The 26,259-nt window shown below is 44.2% G+C and overlaps 1 protein-coding gene across 6 annotated transcripts in view; it reads right to left on the reverse strand.

Annotated features, from left to right (window-relative positions):
* robo1 (roundabout, axon guidance receptor, homolog 1 (Drosophila)) overlaps positions 1-22,512 on the reverse strand; it is a 228,977-nt gene extending 206,465 nt beyond the window's left edge. For 5 of the 6 annotated variants that reach the window (XM_056440345.1, XM_056440346.1, XM_056440344.1 and 2 more), the window contains exon 1: positions 22,483-22,512. The gene's annotated coding sequence lies outside the window, so the exon portion shown is untranslated. Of the gene's footprint in view, positions 1-18,015; positions 18,024-22,482 lie in introns of those variants that run through there. The other variant, XM_056440341.1, reaches the window with a different exon arrangement.
* Positions 22,513-26,259: the final 3,747 nt, after the last annotated feature.

A 26,259-nucleotide genomic window follows, 5' to 3' on the forward strand; every position in this document is an offset into this window, starting at 1 on the left:
GCCCAACGTGGGGCCCCCTGGAACCCAGTGCCTGAAAGGGATGGAGCCAGAACAGGAAGAAGAGGAGCTGATGAACAGCTTGGGCCAGATGCTGGCCAGAATCGAGGAGATGGGGCGGGCACAGGCGGAGGAGAGCCGCCTGTTCCTCGGGACCCTCCAAAGCCCGCCGGCGCTGTGGCAGACTACCGTTCCCCAGGACCCGTCGCCGCAGCCGACCCCCGAGCCCCGGGAGCCGTCGGAGCTGCCGACTCCAGAGCCCCAGGACCCGTCGGAGCTGCCGACTCCAGAGCCCCAGCACCCGTCGGAGCTGCCGAACCCCGAGGTCCGGGACCCGTCGGAGCTGCTGACCTCCAAGCCCCAGGACCCGTCGGAGCTGCCGACCCCAGAGCCCCAGGACTCGTCGGAGCTGCCGACCTCCGAGCTGCCGACCCCCGAGGTCCAGGAGCCGTCGGAGCTGCCGACCCCCGGGCCCAGGACCCGGCGGCGCTGCCGACGACCCATGGTCCCCGGGACCCGTCGGCGGAAGGCCGACCCTGGTTCCCCAGGACCCGACGCCGCTACCAACCCCTGATCCCCGGGGCCCGTCGGTGGCGCCTGTTACCCCTGCCCCGTCCCCATCTCGGCTGGCTTCATCTCCTCGTCCCCCCATCCCAGTCGACCCCAGAGCCCCCACGTCCTGAGCCCGGTCCCACAGAGCCCCCTCCTCCCGAGCCCGGTCCCGGTCCCCCAGAGCCCCTCCTCCGCCCAAGCTCTCATGGGGGGGGGAGGGGGAGTAGGCTAGGCCGGATGGAGCCCCGGCCTAAATCGAGTGGTGTGGCAGCTGTGTCTGATTTGGCCTCGGCTGCTGGTGATTGCCAATCAGTCAGCAGCCGAGGCCACCCTTATAAAAGCTCCCACTTGAGAGTGGAGGAGAAAGGTGAGCAGAGGCGCATGTTTGGCGGTCTGCTCGGTGTGTGTTTCGAGAATAAAAGCATGTCTTAGAGCAAAACCTCTCTGTGTCTGGCGGATCCTTGGTACGGGTGGGGGAAGCCCACGGGTGGCGGGGTCAGGCCTGCTACAGTGTTGTATTTGCACAATTGCTCCATATGCATGTGATGATGGCAAGCGTATTCCCAGCTAAATGTCCGATAAAGAAGTCCCTGTGTTTAGACTGAGAGAGGACAGCGATTTTACTCCTGCCTGGCCAGCTTAACCAGGAGCACACAGGCTTCCTGGACTTGGGTCCCCCATTCCTCTTGATAATTGTGTCAGATAAACACTGCATTGTTTTCTTGCAGGCAATCTGATAAATACCCAATTACCAGACAGAATGGCTGCGACAAGAAGTCGCCAGGGGTCTTTGGTTTGGGGATGTGGGATACGCGCAAATACGACGGCCTCCTTAAACATAAAACCAAGCGGTGGGAGCTGAGCTGGACTCGAAATTCAACACCCTGTTCCATTTGTTTAATGAATGTCCAGGAAAGAGATAAAGAAAGATTTATATGAGCACTAGAAACCACAAACACATATGGGAAGATGCATCACAGTCCAATCAATGACTATTCTTCTGTACTTATTATTAAGCCTGCCCACATCAAAGGAAATGAGCATGTTTTTCAGCTTTGTTTCACTGGCTTCCTCTGCGTAATCTATTCAGTTTGAGAGCAATGAAAGGCCCTTATTGTCTCTCTTTATCTGACATTCAACCATCATTGATAGGTGATTGTATTGAAGCCAATTAATCAGGTGCTGCTGGCTCAGTGATCAACTCCCAAAACAGACAGGAACCATAAACCGAACAGTCACACCCCACAAATCGATTTTCGGATGCCTACTAAACCAAGGCGATGCCATTGAAAATCTGTAGTTTCTCATTGTGACACTTCTGGAAGACCCACGCACTTAAACTCAAACACAACTCGTTAGTAACATCTTATAACTACAGACTTTATGCGTGAAAGCGTAGCCCTCTCCGTGATGGTCCGAAGTGAGAACAAAGCAAAGGAAATCTGGCCAGCTGCTCTTTCTGGTCGACGGCTAAGAGACCGTGAGCAGGTGCGTGTTGCGAGGCCTCTCAGTTCTGCCACCATTGTAATGATGCCCAGCAGGTCCTGAAAGCAAACGGTGCCTCAGACGCTGGCAAATGATCTGGAGAATGAAAAAGCTGCTGCAGGGCTCCTGGCTGTGGTGGGGACAGAGGGAACCCCCACTAGAGATGCTTATATCCCTCAGAGTCAGCCATGGAGGGAGCTAAGCCAGCTGACTCATCCGAAAAGTCCAAGATAGTCGCAGGTGGACTGTCCAGCTGCTGTCCCGCCAGCATAAACACAAAGCGCAGTGAATTCTGCTGCTGTATGGCGCAGCTCCACCAAAGGCTCGCGAACACAGACACCGACAGGAGGAAGTAGCCAATCAGGCAGCCGGACACAGCTGGACACACGCCCAAACAGATCCACGGATGATGCTGTCTCCCAGGTACTGCACACCACACTCTCTCATCTGGACAGCCAGAGGGGGGGCTATGTGAGACTGCTGTTCATTGATTATAGTTCAGCTTTCAACACCATAGTCCCCTCCAGACTGGCCGGCAAGCTGATTGAGCTGGGACTGAACACCCCCCTGTGTGCTTGGATCCTGGACTTCCTGACCGCCAGGCCACAGGTGGTCAGGGTGGGCAGACACACCTCCAAATCCCTCACCCTGAACACAGGATCCCCCAGGGTTGCGTCCTCAGCCCCTACTGTACTCCTGTACACACATGACTGTGTGGCCAGGTTCAGCTCAACACCATCATCAAGTTTGCGGATGACACAGTGGTGGTGGGCCTGATCTCCGACAACGACGAGAAGGCCTACCTGGAGGAAGTTGCTGATCTGTCACTCTGGTGCCAGGACAACAGCCTCATCATGAATGTCACCAAAACTAAGGAGCTGATTGTGGACTTTAGGAGGGTACAACAACAGAGGACGTACTCACCACTGGGGATTAACGGGACTACTGTGGAGAGGGTGAGCGGGTATAAATACCTGGGAGTCCACATCACCGAGGATCTGACATGGTCAACAAACACAGACACTCTGGTGAGAAAGGCAAGGCAGCGCCTCTACCACCTCAGGCAGCTGAGGAAATTTAAAGTTTCCCAGAGGATCCTTCAGTCCTTCTACTCTGGAGCTGTAGAGAGCGTCCTGACAGGAAGCATCACAGCCTGGTTTGGCAACTGCTCCGCCCAGGACAGGAAGGCTCTGCAGAGAGTAGTGCGTTCGGCTGAACGCACTATTGGAACACACTCCCACCCTGCAGGACTTGTACACCAGGAGGTGCAGAACCAGAGCCGGCAGGATCATGAAGGATCCTCACCACCCCAACAACAGACTGTTTCAGCTGCTGCGGTCAGGCAGGCGCCTCCGTAGTCACGCTGCAAGAACAGAGAGACTGAGACGGAGTTTCTTTCCTCAGGCCATCAGGACTGTGAACTCCGACCTCACCAGGACCCCCACATAGACCCACACAACTGCCCCTCTTAGGCACACACACACACACACACACACACACACACACACACACACTTACTGTAAATATTGTGTTGTTTTTTATTGTAAATAGTGTGTACTTGTTGCCCTTGCACATTCCTGCTGAGCATTGCCACTTTCATTTCACTGCACACCCTGTGTGTGTATGTGACAAATAAAACATCTTGAATCTTGAATCTTGAAACTTCTTCATCTTCTCAACTTCTTCACTTGTTGATGAAATGGGAGAAGAACTACTCAGGTATTAATAACAGAAACTGTGGCCGTAAGAGACGCCTTTGCAGGGCATAAGGGCTTGAAAATAATATTCACAGCAGTGCAAGCGCACAGAGATGAACCCAATAGCGACAGCTCTTACAGAGCAAAGCCGATTCGAAGTAGAACCGACAATATGGATAACATCTTGGATACCATAGAGGAAAACATGACAAGACGCAGGTGAAGTATTTAAAAGGAGCAGGTAACTTAAGGGGAAGCTAGTTGAAGGTCTCTGAAAATAAGAATGAACTTCCTCTGACTGCGACCTCTACTCCGGACTGCTTAACCTGTTTCTCTTTCATCTTCTGCTTTGGTGTTTCTGAGGGACACTGCACATCCTTACCATGACAAACCAGCGGTATGGCAGAGCAGGAAGAAAAAGTAATCCTGCAATCTTCTTCTTATATATTTGGTATTTGCGTGTGTTACTGAATGTTGACTGGACAGTGTAGTTTGAGTGCACATGTGTCGATATATTGTACGTACGTATCGTAGGTACATTGTGTCTAGAAGCATTAGACTATTGGTTGGTGTTCCCTCTGTATTGTTTTGACAAGAACTTTGTTAGAGAAGCAGGTGAAGCCATTTTGTTTGTTTGTTTTCATCGAGGTAGTTAGCCAGGAGGGGAAGTACTGAAAAAAGCCCAGTGGGAGCATCGTGTTTTCCAGTTTTTTACCGCAGCAGAGGAATTCATCTTGGTAATAAAATGCAGCTTTGCTTTCAAGGCACAGCTCAACCTATGTTCCAGGGGAGCACTAAGATCAATGCGGGCTGCTGATTAGTAACTTAACTGAAGCACTTGGAAATGAAAATAACAAGATATTGTCCCTCATTTCTGTCACAGAAGTTGTGATCAAAGTCGCTTCGTGGAAGGTGTTGATAAGTTACAATTACGCTGTCTCTCAACATAAGATGTGTAAGTATTAAGACAGACTTCAAATAGATCAAACCTACTTTTTTAAAATTACATCTGTGAATGAATCGCCTCTTTTTTTTCCTTCTGTCTGTATGGCTTTAAAAATAAAAAAAAGTTGCTCATCTGTACCGCATTTTTCTGAATATGAAGAAATATTCTTTACAGGTTCCATAAAACCCTAACAATGCATGTTCCTGCACTACTACATCTCTCCCACGCACAAGAGAGTTTAAGTGTATTGTGCAATTCAAGTTAAGTATCAGCAACAAAGTTGCTGATCCCAGAATTCTGAATTAATGTATGCTCCCTACACAATTCTTTAAGAGCCGTGTCATCACTTTAGACACAGAGGGCACAGGGACTTCACACGATGACTCATTGGCTGTTGTTCACAGATGTAGCAGATGCACTTATTAAACTGTTCTGTTGAGGCTTGATGCATAATTGTTTCCTTGGGACAAGGACTGGGTTGTGCTAGCTATTTGTGGACACATTAATAGGTTTGTGTTTCATCTTTCCAGAATTCCTTTGCAACTACTGGCTCATAAAATCATTCCACCTTCTTTACAATTTTTGGGATATGAAGTCAAAACCGGTCGGTTTGAAGTTTGGTTGAGCTTAGCAGTGGAGCATGCATATAGTATTTCACTCTTGTACTTTAACAGTTTGCTGTGGCTACAACTGGCAGTTAGCCAGTGTTACTCTTGTTATAACTATGCCAAGTTTTAAGCTACAAAATGGTGCAACGGACCCTGGTCCAAAGTCACACAATAGCATGTGGATAGTAGAGCAGTAGAAATGTAAATCTCCTTTTCTACTGTGTTGTGCTATGTCAGCGTCATGTTTTGATGGATAGTTCCTGCGCCTCTCAAGCACTCTGTTCTTTATGTCACCATGGCTACTCCTTCCTCATAAAAATGTCAACACTGGATTAAGCATCTCACATTCACAGTACATTATGCTTCTTCACTTCATTACAATAAAAGGATTAACCTGCCTGGGATCAGTAAAGTGATCGGTTGGGACGCTGGACGACATGTGGCTGAACCGTCCTTCCCTCTTAGCGTAGATCACGTCTCTTGTGCTCCAAGTCATGCTACTAATCAACTACACTCCTGTGGGGGCCACGGCCCGGACTGTGGCAACACACAGGGACCAGAAACAAATATCAAGCTATTAGGACGCCCTGCAGTTGACTTTCATAATAACATATGCTCCAGGGAAAGACGCTGCTTCACTGTCCCACTTTCTGTTCATTGATACTCTATGTCATGTTGTGTATGCTGGTAACAAGAATTGTTCATAATAGTGGACACTAACTATTTGGTATGGCCTAGAATGGAAGCTTTATATTCTGGGAAAGAAGTTAAAATTGCTATAATTTAACTAGGATAAAGGGTCTCTTACTTTCAAAATGGAAATATGATGAAGATATGAGAAAAACCCATCTTAGAATAAATTAGAAGAGCCAAAAGCACTCCAGCATGACTGGGAAGATGGGTCTGGTCACACGTGTCGTCCCTGCAGTGATCCGTCTTCTCATGAATGTGATCTGTGATAAATTAAAAGCTGATTATTTCCTGAAAGGAGAAGCCAAGCGCTTGGCCCCAAGCCCCCTCGCTGGCGGTGATGGATTAGTCCAAAGTCTGCTCTCTGGACCTGTCCCCGCTGACTGCACAGCCATGGACGGTACAGGCGTAAGTGCCTCCTATCAAGATCCCATCTTTGACAACTCTTTATTTATTTGAATAAATGCTCCACTGTCTCTTTAAAGGACAATTCCATTTTCATCACGAGAAAGATGGATGGTCTTCTGATTTTTATTTTTAAGTAGTATTTCCATACAAACAATCCAGTCTTATTTAGCACAATGAACACATTGTGACACGCAATGAAGACATTTTTGATACTACAATCGATATTGGTCATTTACTAAACACCAATCTAACTATTTACCATCTGATCAACCTGAGCTTATGTTCTCTCAGGTTTTATGATCCATGTCTTAGCCATAATATAGTATGCACTAACACAACAAATGTCTTAGCCATAATATAGTATGCACTAACACAACAATTGTCCTTTGAAGAGACAGTGGCGCATTTTTTAAGTATTATAGCAGTCAGAACGCACTTTGCAGCTGTAGGTTCTGTGTGTCCGAGCTCAGGTGCTCCATCCATGAGCTTCCACGTGGTTTTTACATTATAGTCCCATTCTCATGTGTCTGAACTGTTTTCCCTAGGTCCGCATCATTTGGTCGGCCTACAGCGCAATTTGTCTCCAGTCATTGGGTCTGCCTGAGCGGGAACAAAGGCGGTCAGTCTGGCTATTGTGTCTTTTTGTGTCCCATATGTCAGAAGTCTGCTACACAAACAATGCGGCAACTTCATTATCTTTAGTAGAATCGCTGTCATTATCCCACAGCAATCATAACTCTAATTACAAAAGTTGCTTTGTAAGCAGTTCGATTATGCAATGTTAATTACCCGTGCACAATGCAGCAGGCGCATGTTGAACTGCCACTCACGATTATGTCCTGCACAAAAGCAGCACACGTTTTACCCTCTGCCATATGCAAAGCAATGCCGGGTCCCATGACGGTTAGTTTAAGCCCTCCTGGTGCAATCACAGGCCTCTTGGCATTAATAGTTCCTCATTAATAATAGTTGTAATGAATCACCCTTAAATAGATTATGTGACATAAACGGATATGTCTGTGGTTCTAATTGATGAACCTCATCCTATAAACTACTCCATCTCATCTACAGCAGCTAAACGGAGCTTAAAAGTTATTTTCCAAGATGGTTTAAGTCTAAAGTCTTGGAAAATAACTTTTAAGCGACTTAAACCACTCCCCTTGTTCTTGCATATAGAGATACTCCATTTACCTATTTCCTAACTCACTGGGCTTTAACATCTGGCATGGCCACCATACCACAGACATGGAAAAACATACTGAGGGTATATCATTTAAAAAATCTATTGATAAAGTGATCAAAAGTTGACTGTGACAGGCTAATAATTACGAACCTCATATTTATATTTCACGGACATTGAAAATAGATATGTCCCACTTTCAGAGTTAAATTCCTTCACGTACAAATGCAGCTACAGTGTTCAAATCTGTTTTTTGTTGCAATACACAGCAGAAAGATAGACGTTGGATGATTTTTCCAAAGCATAGTGCAGCAGCCTTTTTGCATTAATCGCCATAAGGGTGCACTTTACCAACCCACTCTGGCAAATTAAATCCTCAGTATAATATCTCCATCATTGCTGTATTTCTGTGCTCTGACACAAGCATCTATCCGGCTTTGGAACGCAGCGCAGCAGAGCCTGCCAACTCGGCAAGACCTGAATCCATGGGGCAATAAAAAGTGACATCAGCAATGGGAAAGTTAATAGTGTGTTTCAGATGCACTTTCTGGAGGACGAGAGTAGCAACGGTTTTATTCACTGTAAGTGACAGTGGTTGGCAATCTTCCTCTGCCTTCCATATGCCTGTATGAATGTCAACCTGCTTTGTGTAATAAGTTATAAATAGGTACATTTTTCGGTAGGGCTCATGTGACGGACTATAATGTCTGGGCATCCTCCACATTTACAGTCAGTGTACAGATCATAGTAACAGCTTGTTTTGCTTTCCCATCTCTTCAATGTGATGTGTGATTGCCGCTGGCAGTTCCTGAGTAATGTATATTGTAGGAATATTGGTATTTATATATTGGTGGTTGTGTAAGTCTGTTTTTTAAAAACTTAATATGAACCTATTTCTAACTTTGAGGAGCTCATTTCGGCACAGCTGTCAGAGAACGCCCCAAGCTGAATGAACAGAATCTAGAAACACGCAGACAGACTGAAGACAACATGACTGCGGGCGTCTGTTTCAAATTGGGCCACAGACATATTTCCCTCCTAAGTGTTCTTCCACAGTGTCTCTGCTTTCGCTCATTTATGATCTGACGTTCCTTTTATTGTCTGTAAAGTGAACAGTAATGTTTAATTTATCTTTGAAGGTAAAGGTAATGTCATCATGGCCGTGCTGATGCTATTCTTGCAATGCGACACTGGACCTGTATTTATCAAACTTGCTCAGCCGAGAAGCAAAAAAAGAATCGACAAATCAATAGTGTGGAATGAGACGCATTTATCAAGTGACTTACTCCTACTTACTGCAAAGTGTAGAAGAAGCAGTTCTCAAGGGATCACTTGATTATTCACATGCATGCTTGAAGAAGGAATGCCATCACAATAATTTAGCCCCCATTTAACCCATGGTTTGTCCTAAAAAGCATCCCTACATTGTACTTAATGTGATCCTATTAGCAAAAACAAATGTGATAATAATTAGAAAATATATTTGCAAAATCTTAAATATCTCCGGTAACGACTAGCAGACAAATCAATACAACCCAATACATTTATATGCGGTTGGGAACATGGTCGGAATAGAAACTAAATTCAAATGAAAGGGGAAAGGAGAATCTCGTACCACCTTAACAGATTCAAACAATGAAGAGGAATGGGAAGGGACTGTAAACTAATACAATGCTTTTTTCTTGTTCCCATTATTATTGCAATCCTAACATCACATGTAGCTCAAGTAGGAACAAAAAACATATTTAGGATTAAACATATTGTCAATTTAGTTTTATATTGTGCACATTTTTCATATAGCGCAGGTCTAGAGTCTAGAGTAGACCTAATCTTTAAACTTGTATTGTTTCATTTAATCCTGACATGCAATGATGAAGTCAATCCCTTTCATGTCATGTGTGTCTCTGTATTGCAGCCATCTATAACTCAAACAGGATATTCTTAAAGGGGACGTCCACCAATTGTAAAGATAAAGCTCAGGTTACCCACTACTCTTTAAACTATGAATGTGGCTGTATAACGACTTCCATCGCTGTAGGAGATCATTCCCCAAGTAAGAAAATAGAACTGATGATGTCATCAGACTTTTTCATAGCGTCAGGGTTTCCTGCTTTGGGCCACGAAACCAAAGCTCCAGTTTTTTAACCAAAACGCTGTTTCAAACTGCTACAAATGGGTGTAAAGAATCTAATGAAATCAGAGTTTCATTCCAAGAAGAACAACATTCAATCACTTATTTCCTCGGATTCAAGACCAGCAGTGCGGATTCCGTCCCGGTCGTGGAACTGTGGACCAGCTCTTCACCCTCGCAAGGGTCCTCGAGGGGTCCTGGGAGTATGCCAAACCAGTCTTCATGTGTTTTGTGGACTTGGAGAAGGCTTTCGACCGGGTCACTCGGGAATTGTTGTGGGGGGTGCTGCGGGGGTATGGGGTTCCGGACCCGTTGCTACGGGCTATCCGGTCTCTGTACGCCTGCAGTAGGAGCTGTGTTCGCATCCTCGGCAGTAAGTCAGACACGTTCCCGGTGGGTGTTGGTCTCCGCCAGGGCTGCCCTTTATCACCGGTCCTGTTTGTGATTTTCATGGACAGGATATCTAGGCGCAGCCTGGGGGTGGAGCAGGTCAGGTTTGGGGTCTTGGGATCGCCTCTCTTCTGTTTGCAGATGATGTGGTCCTGTTAGCATCCTCAGACCATGACCTCCGGCACTCACTGGGCGTTTGCTGCCGAGTGTGAAGCGGCAGGGAGGAGAGTCAGCACCGCCAAATCTGAGGCGATGGTGCTCTGGCGGAAACCGGTGGATTGCTCCTCCAGGTGGGGACAGAGTGCCTGCCCCAAGCGAAGGAGTTCAAGTATCTCGGGGTCTTGTTCACGAGTGAGGGTAAGATGGAGCGGGAGATCGACAGGCGGATCGGTGCAGCTGCAGCAGTAAAACAGGCGCTGTACCGGTCTGTCTTGGTGAAGAGAGAGCTGAGCCGAAAGGCGAAGCTTTCAATTTACTGGTCGGTCTACGTTCCAATCCTCACCTATGGTCATGAACTTTGGGTAGTGACCGAAAGAACGAGGTCGCGAATACAAGCGGCCAAAATGAGTTTCCTCCGTAGGGTGGCCGGGCTCAGCCTTAGAGATAGGGTAAGGAGCTCGGACATCAGGAGGGAGCTTGGAGTCGAGCCGCTACTCCTTCGCATCGAAAGGAGTCAGCTGAGGTGGTTCGGGCATCTGATTCGGATGCCTCCTGGACGCCTCCCGTTAGAGGTTTTCCAGGCACGTCCTACTGGGAGGAGGCCCCGGTTAAGACCCAGGACACGCTGGGGAGATTATATCTCCCGGCTGGCCTGGGAACGCCTCGGGATCCCCCAGAATGAGCTGGAAAGTGTCGCGGCCGAGAGGGAAGTCTGGGTCAACCTGCTGGGTCTGCTGCCCCCGCGACCCGACCCCGGAATAAGCGGATGAGAATGGATGGATGGATTTCAGCAGTTACACAAAACAACATCTATTGAGTGGAGGTGGGGTTGGAGGGTTGGTTCAACAAAACACATTTAAAACGAAGTTCAACTGACCTTAATAAAGTAATTTTAGCCAAAACATATTTCCTTTACCCTAATCAAGTCAATTTATTTTTTAAACCTAACCAAACCCCGACCATAATGTTGTCATTTCATAAATACATTTTGTTTTCAACAGTGATTTGTCATGGCTTGGTAAAGCACAGACACATGATGAACACCATACCACTGGAATACCCCTTTAACCTATTTCAATGTTTGTAAATTAAAGTAAAAAGACACTGTTTACATATTTTTTATTCCTAAACTTGAGGATTGAAACTGTGTATATAGTGATACTGTGTGTGTGTATAAGGAGATGGACTAGTTTAAAAAGCTGCAAGTGGAACAGTTCTTCCCTTCCAAAATTCAAACCACTGGCCCGACAACTCATAGTGGTAGACTTTCATGCTCCAACAAACAAGGATCAAACGTGTGATATGAGACATGAAAACTATACAGGGTTAAACAGCTGCAGCTGCAGAGATCGCCCCAGAGCTAGAAAGAAAGCAAGAAACTCAGGTATAATGAGAACACGGAGGGTTTGTACTGTCTCTGTGCTGACAGACAGGAGCACTGGTCCTGAACGTGTACGCGGTTCAACAAGCCTCTGACACGGTGAGCCCTCCTCTTCGGGACTGTCAGCCTTCAGCAGAGCACATCATCTCTCCACGAGGATTTCATCACATTAGCCTAAGCTGGGTGTACAGATAGGAGCAGCAGCAATAGTGTATCTTCCACAAGCAGCCACACAACCACCAATTAGAGCTGTTACGTACCCTGTAATTAACAAGAATGACCGATTTCAGCTTGCTTAAAATGTATTCATATTATCCAGATTACAAATGAGCACATTCATCTAATTAGCTTGCACAGCTCACACGCTTTAATGAAGTTAATACATTATGATACCCCCAAAATCCAGAGATTACAATGCTCCAAGGTTCTCGTTAATGAGAGTATCTGCACATTGACAGGCAGGGATCACAACCCCCCTTTTCCTTAGCCAATTAAGTCGGGGTCAAAGTGCAAAAACTTTTTTCTGAGATTATTCCATGAACATCTAGTGTCAAGGTAATTTTCTTCCTGAACATTAATGCTCTTTTTGCTAACATATAACTTCCCCCTGCCAACCCTTTTTTGCCAGCCCAGTCACATTGTCAATTACAGAGTCTGTCATACACTGCTCCGCCTGACTGATTGTTAACAGAACGATTACTAAAGGGGCATGTTACAGATTCCTGCATCTGTATTTATCCTGTGACTGTGGCAGGCAAACAGAGAATAGGCCTACTGAGTTGAAAAATCATTGTAACGCAGAGGACTTTCACACTTATTGAATTAACTTTGCACTCACATGCTCAACAAAGCAGCATTAACATAAAGTGTCTCATTGCAGTATTGGATGGCTCCCGGGCCGGTTGTGTTATTAATTTGTCGTCAGGCTGAGTCAGAAAGAGCCGAATGCAGCCTCCTTGATGTTGCTCTTGTTACCATAAGTCATGTCCACTCATGAGCGTGTAACACAGTATTAAAAATCACGCATGACACTTATATTTTGTTTGCATAATCCATAGAGAACATACAACTTTTTGATTTTATGTTCCAGACTTTTTCTTTGTTGGGAGCATTTATTTCCTGGTCTCTCACCCAGGGCTCTCAAGTGTCACGCATTGAGCGTGAGACTCACGCATTTCGGTCTTAAGTGACGCACTCCCGCCACACATCGTATTTCTCACGCTGAAAAAAACTCTCGGCTATTTAATGTTTTAATGTGCCGCAGCGCGCCAACATGAGCTGGCCACGCTGCCCTCACCATGGAGGAATCAAGCGCTCCCCAGGAGTTCTGCTGCGAGGAGCCACTTATCAGCCAATCCAAAAAAAAGAAATGGGCTCCACAATAGCCAATCAGAAAAAAAATCCGTATCCGTTGTATCTGGGTAAAATTTAATCCAGCAACCAATGAAAATAAAGCATCCTGGAATTGGTCGCGACTGACTGATATCCGAAAATGTCGTTCTGCGGGGGGGGGGGGGGGGGGGATGGAAATGTCACTCTTGCCTGTCTTCAAAACTTGAGAGCCCTGCTCTCACCACTGCCTTTGGTCTTAATTCTAAGCTAAACTTATGTTAGCTAGTGGTAGGGGTTAGATGAGATGATTTAAAGCAATTATATCCAAGAGAGTGATGAAGTGTTTCCCAAAATAGCAAATTATGGCTATGACTGTATCTTTAACATCAAGATGCCCATTTGTCTTACCTTCCCTGAGCCAGGCAGTGACAGAGTGCGCAACTGTGCTTTACATTGGGTTAGGGTTTAGTTTTTTATAAAAGACGTACCATATTCAATTCTCAATGGGGCATGGTACTAATTGTAAATTTGCTGTCCTGGCTCCTCAGTGGTGGAACGAGCTCCCCACTGACATCAGGACAGCAGAAAGTCTCTACATCTTCCGCCTGAGACTGAAAACACATCTTTTCCGACTATATCTGGATTAAAACACAGATTTGCACTTCAGTGGCACTGGGATGGCACTTAATGTGGTGCTTTTGTGGTTCGACTGAGTTGAGGAAGTGTTGCTTCCTGTGTTCTTGTTGTTCTTGGTTTATACTCTAGGTTGAAATGCACTTATTGGAAGTCGCTTTGGATAAAAGCGTCTGCTAAATGACATGTAATGTAATGTAATGTAACTGGATGAACGTGTAGATTTAGTGTCCTAGCCAAATATCCCATCAAGATGTTACCTTGAATAATGTGTGTAAGCGGAAATGATGGATGTATGCGTCCTTTTCAGGAATTATCGCTTTCAATATGGTATTTTTGTTATTTAATATGAAAGTCATAGTCAGTCAGTTTAACTTCAGTTGAAGAAATACTACAACTTCAAAAGACATAATAAAATATTGTTTTAATCAAGATTTAAAATATCAAGACATTTAAATGCTATTTATCAAATTGAAGGTATCTAAAAACAACATTTATTTAAATTAATGGGAAGCACGTATACTAATTTCTTGTTCATTTTTGTTTGGCTTCCACCAACAAAACAAAAAAGAAAAAGAATCCATCTCGAGGCCAGTGGTCCTGCACACTTACATACAGACATGAAGGAGCACATGTGCACACAGACAAACACAGACACACAAACTAGAAGACAGACTCAGAGGGTGTTCCTGTCTTCTGCACCGTGATCTAGATGGATGCCCCTGGCTGTTGAACCTGAATCTACATGAGGTCATTTCAATAAGCAGCGTGGTCCAACGAAGCCCGCAGAGTGGAGAAAACAGAAAAGCTTGGGAGGAGAACTACTCTCCCAGCCCTGTGGGGAAACAACCTTGACACAGTCATCTGTCTTAGTTACACTGGAGTTAGACCTACTGACACACACACACACACACACACACACAGAGAGAAGAGCCTGGCCAGCCTTTGCACAACCTGCTCTGTTGATATGATACTGCATTAATGGAGCTAATAGAGTGCATCTAATAATATTTTTAAAAGCTCACAGGGAGAAAAAGAGCTTTGGCTGAAATTAATGGATGACAAAAGTATTAGGGTGTTGGGGTTGTTGTTTCTTGGTCAGCTGCTAGCAAGAGTGCATCACGGTTAGATACAACCTTACTTTACCATGGGTGACTTCTGACCCCGGCAGGTGAAGGTAATATGGGGAGGTTGAGGGTGGAAGGGGTCATGACGGAGAGACAACAGAGATGAGAAGTCTGGGGAGGAGGGAGGAGGAAAGGCGGGACAAGGGCGTCACTGCAGTGAGCTCTCACTCAGTCACCCTGGGGCTGCCTGTGTTTACGGAGCTGTCAGTCACATGGGGAGGCCTCTCCCAGGGGACACGGGCCACCAAGGCGATGAGAAAATAATAGCTCCTTCTGTCGGAGCTTGGAGGGAAGGGGCTGATGGACACCACTGGGAATTAGAGCCAGCCTCCCGGACACATCCCGTCCTACACTTAAATACTGGCAGGATAGACACTCACACAGGACGAGGTGAAAAACCTACCAGTATCACCAATAAGATCAACATCCATGCTAAGAACCCTAAATATGTGTTATGTCCTTGTGTGTCTTGGACATATCCTTGGGATGCTTCAGGTAAAGTTTTCGGAGGTCCTTGTCCTTAGCACTATAAGATATGTTGGGATTGTCAGAATTTTCTTTATTTACATGTATTGTAGCTGTGACCAAGGACTTTTGTTGGAATAATGAATAACAAAATACTTATGAGACCTTTCAATATTTGCTCACATTTTTTCTCCTGGTTGGGATTTTAAAACACAATAGCTTGTCAGGGCAAAATCAGCCTCCTGTCAAATCAGAAACGTCCAAGTATCCTTAGAAGCATCAACAAAGATGGTTTGGAAAGTGCTTTCAATTCAACTACACAATATGAGATACCATTCGGGAAGAAAATGTGAGAGTGATGACATATCTCTGAAAGTTTTCATATTGCAATGAAGTGAAGATCAATCAATAGCTGTCTGGCAGTAAGGAGATCAATGTAAAAACAACTGGGTTGCTTCTAAAAAGCACAGTCTCCGGCTTGACGGGAGGCAAGGAGGCAGACTCAGGATTGCAGTGTAAATAGTCACACTGTATATCAGAGATTCAGTATATCCCTCGGTGATGAGCAGGATAGGATACCACTGCGCCATCCATAAAATAGGACTTTAAATCATGCTGAACCACCGGTAAAAGGGTTGAAAGATAGCCTATGTGGAGCTCATCAGTACACACCCTCAGAAATCATGGGGTAGCATCTGTTTTCTGCACATCCTCCCACATCAATGCTAAGAGCAGTATGCCTCAGGGAAGGGGGGCGGCAGAGGGCTATTCCCCCGTCCCTTACCATGAATAACAATCTCTACCTCCACGTAATTAAAGGGGACAAACGATGTCCACGGGGCCACGCCAGCCCATCATTAAGCAAAGCAACTATTGCACAGAAAATGTGCAGACACATGAGGCGAAATAGGCTCTTCACACACCAGTCCAGGACACATAATGGCCATTGATTTGAAAAAGACATGGAGAGAGCCCATTTCACTTTATCTATTACACATAGTATTACAGTTTTATCTACATGGCTGGATGCTAACGCTGCACATTTCATGCTTTGTTCTCAGCTGCTTCAAAGGGGGCATCGAGCGCCTTTGGCCTCTGTTGTGGGTAACCGCTGTTCCCACAGACTGCCTGATACTTTACAGGACACACTACAAAGGCTGGCGCAAGCACAGAAAGACGTATATGCGTATGCATTCTCATTGACTCATGTATGCCAGAGGATTTTTTACAAACATCATACAAACAAATGTGCACAGAAAACATTTTACAAAATTAGAACAGCACAGACATCTGAGACACAGAGCCAACTGTGCACTCTTCCTCATCCCATCTGGGATTGGGTATTGACATCAAACACACAGAGTCTCTGCTGTGCATGCACAAACTGTGTCACTATGTTTAAAGATACCGCATGAGACAAACAGCAGCATGCAAATAGCAGCGTACAAAAGTGACCTTGCCGTGTTTTTGTGTGCTTGATGGATCACTTATCGAGTCTTGTCATTGTGTTGCACCATAAAAGGCACATTATTCATGATGGAACGCATGGTGCAGGTAACATGGAGCACATGTCGAGACTGGTGATTGAGGGACTTTCATTCCAGGCAAAAAAAACTTCAGTATTCAGCTCGGGATCAGTGACATCAGAAGAACTCGGAAGGAGGAAGTCAAAGCTGCAGGAGAAGGCAGCGAGAAAAAGAATAACGGGCGAGGACACTGCTTTGTTAAAAAAAATGGTACTGTATAGTACTGTAGCTCTTTGCTGCGGCATTCCCACATTTCAAACTGCCTCCGAGTACAAGAAAGTCTAAAATCAAAAGTGACTTAAAAAAAGGGGATGAAAAACACCCCATATACAGCTCAGTGCCTCCCACTGGGATCCAAGCTGTTTCCATGACTTGTAAACCTGTTAAATAATGCAGCACCTTACATCAAGAAGCAACACAAAATGATAGACCGCAGACATCCCACCAAGCGCTGGGTAGTGGCCGCATACCTACTGATAACCAGAGTTAAATATTGAGTTACAGCAAGTTGAGGGCAGAGAAAAATATTCATGATTTTAAAATAAATTTGAATGCTGCATCTTTTGTGATTATTTCTTCTATTGTGGTATTTTAAGGTGTACATGTAATAGGAAGGTTTAAGGGCAATAAACTAAAATAATGATTTAAACTTTATGTGTAAGAAATCTAATCTATGAACAAACTGTCTTTGCATTGCACATTTCTTTGCCATTTTTCAGAAGATGACAAGACTGTCTAAACTTCAGTCTTACATTTGAAGCCACATTTGAAGTCCCCCCTTTGAGGAGACACTATAGCTCTCACACATTATTATTATTATTAAAAATAAAAGTTCAATTTTGTAACAGCACATTGTTGGCAGGCTAACCATCTGGATAGCTTCGCGCTCTAACATTAGCATTGATTCCCACATATTTTGCATAATACATTATTTTAAGACCTGCTGAGTTGGCAACTCCTGTACAGCTAGTGTGATGTGCGTCCCATGTTCTAGAAGGGAGGGGTTATTTTCCATTGGTCCAGTGTTAATGACCAGACTGTCTGAACCTCACAACAAACACTATTCCTTTAAACTTAGCACCATGTTACTCTGTGTTTTTAAGCAACTAAAAACAATTATTAAAGCTAATGTACAACAGAACTTAAATATAATCATTTCATTGGTAACGTCAAACCCTAGCTGCACATAAACCGTTAACGTGATCTAAAAATACTAATACATTGTGTGCTGTCCAGCATCTTGGCGCTGACAGAGGACAACGGATGCTTTTGGCATCCGCAAAATAATTTGTGAGTATTTGCATTTACCTGTAAGATTTTCGGCGTAGGTAAGCCTTGTTCACGCTGTGGCAGCTCACCGACAATAAGCTTATCGTCCAATGCAGGGCCATGAAACGGCTTAAGGCAGGTGTACAACCCAAGCCCCTGGATAGGACAGCAGTGTGTCACTACGGCTTATTCCCAATACATTTCCTTTAATGCTAAGCAGCTAAGAATTGGCTCCAGTGTTGAATGTTTATTTGTTACAGTGCGGCACGGGACTGAGAGTCTTAGTGCCGACTTCTTCTGATCAAAATCCTACTTCATATGGTTTATATCACTGTGAGTTGTGGAGCAGCAAATGCAATGCTGTGGCCAATCAGAGTCTCAGCCACATTGTCTATCTCTTCCATTTCACACTTTATGAAGCTCTACATCTGAATGACATTCCAGAGCAAATGTCTCTTCCGTGACTGTGTTCATACAGTAAATACAAACCAATCAGGGCCAGCCAACTGGTAGATCTGACAGTTGACAATCTATGACAACCCTCATTAATACAACAGCCATATCAGTAGACCCATAGTTTGAGATCTATTTCCGCCATGATCAAAACTGGCAAGTTTGAATAAGTGCTTAAGAATAACCATGAGCTATTTGCAAGCACACACACACACACACACATACACACACACACACACACACACATCCACACACACACACACACAGAATGTAATTAATATATATATATATATTGGAGAGCAATCTTTCAAGTACTTAACAGCATTATTCTCCATGTGGTGCTACAGATTGTCTGTTTGATTTACACAACACCGAAGATATCTTAATCCACGTCTTTGATTAGCAACTCCTCTATCCCATCCCCAACCTCCTCTATTCCACAGCATTCATCCTCTTCTCCTCGCCCTGTTGTTGTTGGTGGTCGTGACGTCTGCTATTCTTAACTCGCAGAATATTACTCTGCTGAAGTCCTTGGTGCATTTGGAGTCTTTGATTCAGTGATTTACATTCGTCATGATGATAAGTGGAAACCCAATGACGTAAAACAAAAAATATATATTATTTGTAGGAGGAATATTAGAAATCGTAATCCGCTCCCAGTGTGTCCCCACCTGCAGATGAATTACAAACTTCTACCAGCAAGCATACTTTCACTCCCTCTAGACATGGCTAATTGACTTGCCACCATGGGTGAGTGACACGCCATCCAGAGGGCGCCATAATGACCATGTCAAGAGGGAATGATGAGACCTGCCGACAGCTAGCAGCGCTCGACCTTTTGCATGTGAGGTTGGGTGTCAGAGGGAACAGGATCTCCCTGATGTTGGACCTGCAGCCTCAGGGCTCTGAGGGGATGAGCCACAGACGACAGGGAACTGGAGCTTTTCAATCACGCAACCTTGCAAGACAGTGATTTCATTCGAAATAGCGTCGGAATGAAAAATAAAAACAATAAAACAGGAATCAATCGTCAGCGACCTCAGGGCATTCGAACATCTTCAGGGTGGAGGGAAGATAGAGAGTGATGGTTACTTCATTTTATCATTTTCCCCTAACAAAAGATTATTCTTTGCTGTTTCTACAGCAGTACTGTTTTCTTTAATAGAAATGGAGTGCAAGGTTGAATAACTCGTGAAGGTACCTTTAATTTGAATGAGGGAGAATGGGTGTTTTCACAAACAGGATATGTAATCGTAAACGATCATAATTCAGCAAAACAGTTCGAGAGGATTTATGAAATAAAAGTCTGTGTTGCTTTCAAATAATCTTTATTCACACTTTAGTTTGTGTTGATGGTTTTGCTCACTAGTATTATAGTCTTATTCATATTCTGCCTCCTGTCTTATTTTCAAATATCACTAATCCTGTTAGATGAAATCTATTAATGTTCTGCTTTGGCTGCCACACACACACACAATTCCAAGTCTGCCCATAAGCCCCAAACTTGCCATGAAGGCATATCTGGTCCGCCTCCCTGGATTAGAGAGATTTACTAAGGCAACCAGAGACGTGTGACCAGCAGTTCACAGTGGGAAAAGTCACCCATTCTACAAACAAAGGCAGCAATAAGCTGCACATAAAGGGATTTTCAGTGCTGCTATTATTCTGCTGGAATATGCCCCTAATGTTTCATTCATCTGTATCTGTTCTCAGTTTTTAGACTTAATTAGTGCCATTTCGATCCAGTGAGAAGCTTCATATTCAAGATGTGGTCATGACAAAGAAAATGAAAATGTACTGACCCCAGATGTGCGGTGAAAATGAGAAGATCAGAATCAGAATCAGAAACAGGTTTATTTATTCAGAAACAAGCGAGCGATTTTTTTTTGGGTTTTTTGTGCAACATTTGACATTGACAACACAACAAAACAACAAACAACGAACGAACAAATACAAATAATGTGTGTGTGTGGTGTGTCTTCAAGTGTGGTGTTTTTTTAAAAGTGCATGTAGTGACGTGGATGGAGGAAAGGAGAAAAGGAGGAGAAGGAGGAGGGAGGAGGGAGGGGAGAGGAGGGAGGAGGAGGGGAAGGAAAAGGAGGAGAGAGGGGAGAGAGGAGGGGAAGTGAGTGTGGTAGTCTGGGGTCAGTCAGTCAGGTCCTGGGTCCATTCCGACGACCGACGAAAAAAAAAGCTTTTGTTGTGGGTGACAGTCATGATGTCATGATGCAGCCTCCTCCCGAGGAGGGAACAGGGGGGAGGGTGGTGGAGTGGAGGGGAATCTTTCTGGCCTCTTCAGTGACGACCTGAAGTGACCTGGAAGGAGGGAGGACAGGTGCAGCCGATAAGCAGATTGCAGCCGCTCTGCGATGCGAGCTGATGCCTGCGCTTGTCTTTTGCTCTTTGGCTGTGGCTGGACGGTGGGATGGAGGAGCAGATGGACTCAATGTGATGGTGTGTGGCCGTGTAGAGAACTCTACCCAGGCAGGTTGAATAAGGTTGAATATTAGATAGCGCTATACTGAAGCACTATAGGATTATTCAAAAGCATTTTTCTTTCCAATGTAACAAATGTAAAGCAAACAAAGGAATGTGCAAGAGGAATATCTAATATCTAAAAAAGGAGTGAAGCTTCAAAAATAATTTCACACAACGCTTTCTTAAAGCAAAGTTGGCCAGTAATTGGGGCTGCGATATAAAATGAAAGCATTGATTGGAAAATCCACAGATCCCCCCCCCCCCCCCCTTCCTCTCCATCACTGCAACTGAAAGCGCAAATGGATATAACAAATAAAAAAGGCTCTTAAATGAATCAATCTGGAAAGTACCACTGTGGCAAACTCCAGCCAAGACAGATACGACTCACACTACGCTACATGGCAGTCCGGGGGCATGAGCAGGAAGAGGGAAAATATGAAGCGACGCCACAGCAGCAGCGTGGCCGGAACTCCTGTCCACAGAAATCCTCACAGCCGTGTTGTAAATCTCAGCGGCAGATTAATGATAGTAGCAATCACAGTGAGGAGGCTCCTCACATTAGTTGACCAGGAACAATACACAGCACCATATACTCAATGCACAAATGTAAAAGTATTTTTATTTACTTTGGTTGGTAATGGAAACATTATGGATAATATACAAACACAGACACATATAGTGTTTCTCTATTGTGTGCAGTGTATTTGTTAGAAGTTCATAATAGAGAACACAATTCATAGTCACATGATAACTAATATTCTCTTGAATGTTATTGTTGATTGTACAGTTGTCGTTGAGAGACACAGCCTCTGTGTGGCTTTTCACTAAAGGGACTTCAGTTTGAATGACCTTCTCTATTCATTCAAATTGTATTGATTCATCGACCCTCACTGTCCAGTGCAACCCCTGCTGAGACCGGGCTGGCTGAGTTAGCACCCCCCACCCCCCTCCACACGCACACACACACACACACACACACACACACTGCACAAACGGTGGATCCCTCCTTGCCTGCAGGCTGATAGAAGCCTGGAAGCGTTGGGCTTTTAACCATCAACAAAATAGAATTGTTTGGAACCTTATTCGTGTCCCTTTCTCTTTTATTCGACAAGCCATGAGGCCGGTTGGGAAACTTTTAGCAACACCGAGTCGGGGACAGCTCCGCCAGAGCCGCGCGAGCTTCCTGTCAGTCAGCATGTCAACAGGCTGCTTTGACAGGTAACAGGCACACCTGTCGAATCACAACAAAAAATAACACTGGCTGCGGAAGGAGCGACTGTACATTATATGATAAGTACTATATCCTATACATATGCGTTACTAATAGTATGTTTCATCTTAAAGTCTGTCTTCACCGGATGTGCGTAAAGGCACCGTGCTGCGCGCACAGCCTGATGTGAGCTGTCTTGTCTAAGCAGTGTCTATCGTCGGAACAACTGCAGCCTCCTGTGTGAATCAGGGAGACAACACTGCACAGCGGCAGAAAGAGCAACGCGCATCATGCTTTCACCAAACTGCTGCGCATGTCGCAGCACTTGCAACATTCTTTACAGACGCAAGTGGAATCCAACTTACCCTCTCCAAAACGATGTGTCCCTTTTAAAAGCAGATGTGATCCATAACTGCGAGTCCGTGAAACTTTTAGTCGCTGACCACGTTGCAGAGAACGAAAATCGTGGAAATGTGCAGCCGATACAACTGTAGTGGTCGAGCGACTTTGACTTGGCGCTTGTTATCCTTTTCACTAGAAACAAAACACCGGGAACTTGAACCAAAGCAGCGTCCTTTGCTGAAGCTTATCCTTCAGGATGGAAAAAAAAGAATATCCTAAGCCGTTATGGAGCAGTTAGTGCAGCGGTGGAGAGCCAGCGCATACAAATCTGACCATACTTCTCCTGCAGGGAGCAGCCGCGTCAGCCTCCCTGGGTCCTAAAGCTGCGCTAAACGAATGACACCGGTATCCCACGTTGTGCCTGTCAGACCGCATACCATGGCTTTGCAAACGACAACGGGTCCTAATCACTGTAAAGCAAATGTAAGACTTTAATAACTTTAACTGAAGTGGTGTTTTCTCACAGAACGTTGGTTCCATTCGGATTTCTTTCCACGACTAGACATTTACACCAAACACTGGCAACAAGCTCACCTGCTTTTCGACTGGGTTGAATCTTAAGTATGGCGTTGTGGTGCTTTGACAGCATCCTTTGCAGTGAATGTATTTGCAGCTATCACGTCTTCCTACTTGGTTAATTGACCTTCTCACGCACACATGTGTGGACACAGCTCCGTTGAGTGGTCCCGCAGCCAGCACAGAGGCCCCTTGATGTGTTGTCTCACTCTGGGATCACAGCTCAACTCAAGGGATGAGTTAGTCACTTGGTAAAAACGAGCTTGGTCGTCTTATCTGCCAGATGAGTGCAATCAGTTCCCTTCTAACACAGTATTCTAAGTTAGTATAACGTTGGCAGGTTTTGTGCACAACTTGACAATTCTCACAGGCTTTCTCTCTAATTATTGTCATCGTATTTCTTGTGAGCACCTGCAGTGAAAGCACATTGGTGCATGGGGCATGTTGCTTACTACATTTAATTTTGAGTTATTTGTTTGTTTTTCCAATTTGGAAGTATAGTGGAGCGACATATTCATACAATTCGTATTTGTATCAGTTTAAATATATGTAGAAATGGATGCAGTTACCCACAAGTTCAGTGTCAATTGAAATAGCAGCTATAGGGCGGTGATCTGGAAAGTTCACAACAACGTTTGCATCAGTGTTTGTTTTGATAATTTAGATAATGCTACTACTTTGGATGTGAAATGTAGACCACAGATGCTCTTCCAATAGTGTTTTTTTATCTCGAACTATCAAAGCGAAATCGAACAAAAGATTCTATTTTCCTTCAAAATTTAATTTCTGTATTGATGCATTTATGTATTCTATCTCCCTCTTGAATCAGTCCATCAATTCATGCATTGTGCTTTCCATTTATTTTTTTCTCCCTATATGGCTATTCAATGCAAAGCCACTTTATACTCAGTGTATATTTTTCTTCTCTCCACAATCTGTATTTCTTTCAGGGTAAATACAGACCTAACCTCTCCCCTGTCAATCATTGCTGAGCTGGCTTTTTGAAATGGATTGAGCAGACATTCAGGTGCTCCCCTTCTCTCCCTGCATCTTAACAGGGCTGTCTGGTGTGGCCAGAGAGGGAGAGAGGTCATGTCCAGAGGGAATGCAGTGCGCCAATCGGTCCTAATTCATCCCCACAAACTCATAATCCCACACATGGACCTTTAGTGAGCCCCATCATCTCCTCATTACATACGGTGTCTGTTAGGAAGGAGTGCCAACTGAGTTGGTGTGTCATGTTTGAATTAATTTAAATACATCAAAGAAATAAGAAGGGCTGTCTGTTGAGTTGTTTAATAACAATTATGCATCATTATATTTCAAGGTAATTAGTTTCAAGGTCATTGGATGGAGGTTAACATGACAAATGGCTGTCAATATTGAATTGGACAACTGCAAACTGCTGAAGTAAAGTAGTTTATTGCAACAGCTCACCAATAATCAACATACAAAATGTTTTTTTGCTAAAACATTTACTTTTACTTCTATTACCTTGTGATGCAACCCAATATGATTTCAGCTCTAAAAATATCTTTAAAAAACAAGGTGGTAGTTAAACTTGAGCTGCATTACTGGAAATTCTGGATGGATTCTGCATTCTTTTTAAATTGTAAATGTTTGCCAAATTTGTTTGAAAATGTGGGCAAAATAATTCAATTGAAAATGTTCTTTAATTGTATATGTATTATTTAAAGGTTAGGAAGCCTGTGAGGATTCAGGTGGGGTTCAGATAATAATAATAAGAGGATTCAACAAAAATATTTAAAATCCATCGAAACCAAAATTCTGCTTACCTGTTTAAGGTTAGATGAAGAGAAATATTTTTAAATACTTTATTTGCATCTATTGAAACCCATTAGTGATATTAAAGTCATATATATATATATATATATATATATATATATATATATATATATATAGTCTGGTACATAAGAACACTCAAATGGCACAGATGGTGCCCAATGTGCCCAAATGCCCAATTTGGAGACCTCGCCTAAACTGTCTTTACTAACAAGGCTCTAATTTTGTTGAATCATTTCAAGGAGATACTCATTATAACAAACCTGTAACTTTGTTTATCAGAGTACCACAAGTGTTTACTTTTAAATTATTCAAATAGTCCTTGTGCGAAAGAGGAGATTCACCCTTTTCAGTTTGTATGTTATTTCGAGCAGAGGCCTTCAAAATAAATCATGTTTTACAAGGTTTTAAAATACATTGAATGAAAATGTTTCTAAATGGTTGATTATTGTAGTTAGAATTATAGGCTCAGGCCTAATATGTTATCAAATCAACTCAGATCACATATTTAATTGGTCAACTAATTGAGAAACAATGGTGACACACAAACAAATGCATTAAGTCATCCCTGGACTTAACGCTGCAATCGTTGATATTGCTAGTCACTTGGGGGCGACGGAACAAACTAAAAAACATAACCGTACTTCACATTATCACCTAGAGTCGGTACAGGTCTAGAAAGTAGTGTTTTGGTTGGATGTGTTTGTCCCCCTGATCATGTAATCTAATATGTTCACTGCTAAATGCTCCACTCAAACTCAAGGCCCACGGGGCCAACCTGTTTGTCGAGTGTGCGGAGACGGTGTGGCTGTAATGAAATAATTTAACGTAAAAAGACACTATGAAGCGAAAACTCAAGTCTGTGCGTAACAGAGGAACTTTTGGGACTAAAATCAATGCATGGCACGACAATTGGAAAATATATCTTTAAAGAGGTATCCAGATGTGGAAATGAAATGGGGCTGCCTTGGGATAAACGTGTGGGACTGACGACAGCTGTGCGGTCAAAAGGATGGATTGGTGGGCAGCATCTGGGAGAAGATGCGGGAGGAAAACGGTGCAGGTGAGCTGACAGCTTATCACTGTAACACCCTGTTCTGTTTCTCCTGTGTTCCGTGTCTCCTATGTCTCCTCTGTGTCTTCTCTGTCTTAATTGTTTAATTCCCTGCACCTGCCCTCAGCCACTCTTGTCTCGTTACTGTCTGATGTCGTACACCTGTTTCCCCCCCTATATATTGTGTCAGTCTTTCCCTTGTCTGCTGTCGGATTGTCGTCTCTAGTTCTGTGTCCTTTTCCTGTCGTCCTGTCCGTGTTCCTGGTTCCGCCTGTTGACCCTGCCTGCCCCGAACCTGGATTCTCTGCCTGCCCCTTTTGGACCTTGTTTTTTTTGTAAACTGTTTTGCCTCATTAAAGAGTGCTTT

Source organism: Pseudoliparis swirei, chromosome 20 (genome assembly GCF_029220125.1).
Source record: "Pseudoliparis swirei isolate HS2019 ecotype Mariana Trench chromosome 20, NWPU_hadal_v1, whole genome shotgun sequence".
In the NCBI taxonomy this organism is placed as follows: domain Eukaryota; kingdom Metazoa; phylum Chordata; class Actinopteri; order Perciformes; family Liparidae; genus Pseudoliparis; species Pseudoliparis swirei.